This window comes from Lepisosteus oculatus, chromosome 14, assembly GCF_040954835.1.
Source record: "Lepisosteus oculatus isolate fLepOcu1 chromosome 14, fLepOcu1.hap2, whole genome shotgun sequence".
NCBI classification, from domain to species: domain Eukaryota; kingdom Metazoa; phylum Chordata; class Actinopteri; order Semionotiformes; family Lepisosteidae; genus Lepisosteus; species Lepisosteus oculatus.
This window is the reverse complement of record NC_090709.1, coordinates 58,488,861-58,492,010: the sequence shown is the minus strand read 5'-3', so window position 1 is coordinate 58,492,010 and position 3,150 is coordinate 58,488,861. Positions and strand designations below refer to the sequence as shown.

General features: G+C 42.2%; 1 non-coding gene across 1 annotated transcript; it reads left to right on the top strand.

The window, feature by feature from the left end:
• Positions 1 to 2,457: 2,457 nt before the first annotated feature.
• trnal-uaa (transfer RNA leucine (anticodon UAA)) lies at positions 2,458 to 2,540 on the top strand. The gene has a single exon. It is a non-coding gene; the product is annotated as a tRNA-Leu (tRNA).
• Positions 2,541 to 3,150: the final 610 nt, after the last annotated feature.

Below are 3,150 nucleotides of genomic sequence, written 5' to 3'. Positions count from 1 at the left end.
TAATAAGACAGAATTAAGCGTTGGTATGCTGTCCTAAAGGAAGCCCCATCTCTCCCTCCATCTCTGTGGTGCAGCCACAGAGAAAGTATTCATGCAGGCTGATTTAAGATGTTTTCTTTTGATAAGAAACAAGCTCCCAGACGGGGATGCACTTAGCTAAGCCTGGCTATCATGATCAATGGTCATCCATTGGCGCCTATCAGTCTAGAGAGTGCCGAATGGACATCTGGACTGCATTCCTAAGTGTCAAGAGTAAGTGACTTATATCTCATCTTGATCAACCAATCAGGGACTCGCAGGGCGTGGTAATACCATGTGGGTCTCAAATGCCCGCCAAACTCTCAACCAATCAGCACACATCTGGGCCTTGGTCAAAAAGGGAGCGCAAGCTCAGATCGGGGCTCTCCTTGGTCATTTTCGCGCATCCTCAGAGACAATCACGTGACAACTGCTGTTGTCTGCAAAAGGACTTGGACTTTGTTCTAAGCGCGAGGCCGAGGATCCCGTACGTACTCAGAATTCTACCAACGTGAACGCTCCGCTTGATCAACGGCAGCCTACAGTTGGACCCTCGTCGACAACCTGAATAGCTTATTCAGAAGCAGCGCTAGACCGGGAACGAACCAGCTTCTTCCCAGGCAAAAGAGTGACTTGTGAGGACTCGCGGTCACACTCTGTGCATAGAGACTTTCTACTAGCCAGCCGGACTGCTGGTAGATCCCCTCGGAGCAACGACTGCCCTGCGCGCCGCAGTCAGATTTCTCCGCCCGTCCTACTCCGAGCTGCACCTCGACTGGTTGGGCCAGTAACCAGAGAACGCCGGGACAACGCCCATTGGACAACCGCTGGAACAGAGGCTGCAACAGAGCCTGTCAGCTGGTTTGGTGTTCGTGCCGGGAGATTCCAAATCCATACACAGTGGATAAGTAAACCCCATGTTCTACATTGCGTCTCGAGAATTCAATTGTACCTCAACACAAGTTGTTATCAATTTAATTCATGAGTAATGTATTTACTTCCGAGTTTAGAGTAACAGTGGGTAATAACACTGGTTAGCGATTTGGTAACCGAACGATATATATTGACATATATTCTCTGTTGTGTATCTCTTTGTGTTTGCATCTCTTTGAGATTATATACCTTGTATATTGATAACCTTCACAGTAAGGTCTGCCGCTCGTATCCAGGCAGACTAGTATATCTTTGGTGCACAATTTATATTAAGAAATGTATCTCGTGTATTGAACCCGTGTGTGTGTGTTGTTAGTTCTTCTGACGATTGATTTTCTAAAAGCTACAACGAACAACCTCGTGATTACTGTTACAATTAATAATTGTCTAAGTAAACCCATCAAACCACTACACTATTGAGCCATGAAGAAGACCCACCTGTCCCAGTGTATTATCTGTAGTGTTACTTTCAGAAAATCATAAAAAAATAAAGAAAGAGGCCACAGCCACAGCAAGGTTGTATGAGGTTAGGGGCCCTGTCTGGTGTGTAAAACATATGGTTTCAGCAGTGTGGCTGTTGTATTTGAATTACTATTGAGCCATGAAAAAGTGTATACCTGTAGTGTTATTTTCAGAAAATCATAAAAAATAAAGGTTCCACAACCCAAAACAAAGCTGGGAAAAGTCAGAAGACCTGCTTAGTGTGCAAAACACTTACTTGCAGCATTGTGGGTGCTGTGATTTAAATGCTATTGGTTTGTGAACAGAATACCCCTATCCCAGTGCATTGTGCCACATTAAATAAACACACGAGAAAAAGAGATTCAGAACGCAAAGCTGTGTCAGTGTTCTGTGTAAAAAATCGGTTTGAACATCATGGGAGCTGTTTTTAATAAGCTGCTGAGTTAAGAATATTTTAATCTTCCTGCTGTCAGTAGTATTGTCACTATAGTTGACCCTTACCTGAATAAAAACAGGGCGTAAAGGAAGGGTTTCAGAAATCAAACAAAGCTTTATTCCCGTGCTTACAGTCTGGGTAATTGGAGACTGCACTGTTCTGCTTCCTATGGTCATATACGGGTTATTCGCACGAAGCCGTATTGAACAGTATTTCTCAGGTTGTGAACGTCTGTACACAGCGGTCCTCCGGGTTCCAGTAAGTGCGTAATTACGCATCGATGAAAAACCGGAGGTTTAAAAAAAGATAATTAGCCCACTGATAGTTTGATGTAGAGGCTGTGGAAATATCCACAAGTCTTGGTCTTTAAAATGCATTTGGTTTGACGGCGTTCTGTGCTTCCATTGTGAAGATATGGACAAAAGAATATTCGTGCTCGGTCAAAAAAATGTCATAAAAACGAAAAAGTAAAGGCTGAGAAAGCATTCACAATGTATTTTATACACAAAGGAAGTATTCTCACAACTCTAAGAGGTTTCGTGGTTTAATTTTTTTTAATTGTTGAATCATATTTAAATGTTAAACAACTGAAAAGCATATTGCTGTAGACCAGGATGGCCGAGTGGTTAAGGCGTTAAACTTAAGATCTAATGGACAAATGTCCACGTGGGTTCAATCCCCACTCCTGGTAGTGTTGTAATAAATTTTAAGTGACAGAACACTTTGATGATTTACACTCTATTTAAATATGAATTTACTAAATTTCAGTTCAGTTGTCTTCACTCCCACTCCCTGGCATAACTGAACTCTCACTATCGCATACTGAAGGCTTTACATGCATTAGCTGTGATACAGCTCCCAATAAAGCCGGAATCAAACAGTTTGTTCTGTTTCTCATGGTGATCCTCTTCTCGATCCAAATGAAATGTTTAATATGATCCCTCGAGAAAAAAAAAGGAGTGAATTTCCGCCTGTAATGATTAATGCCCCATCAAACATTTTGTAACATCCCCGGAAGATTATACAGTAGAATCCTGGTTTGTGGCTTAAATTCAAGGTAAACAAGACTAAGGAAACGAGTTGGAAACTTGATGTCGAACTGGAATTTAAGTACCCGGAATATTTCACTACGTAGGGCAATATGTGCCAGAGAGGAGCACTTTAAATCCCTTCGATAGCTCAGTTGGTAGCGCGGCTGACTGTATTAGAAACAGTTAGGAATCCTTAAGTAGCTGTTTCGACTCCAGCTCGAAGAAAGGTGCTTTTGTGAACTTCAATCAAATAGTTAAAATAGCGAATCT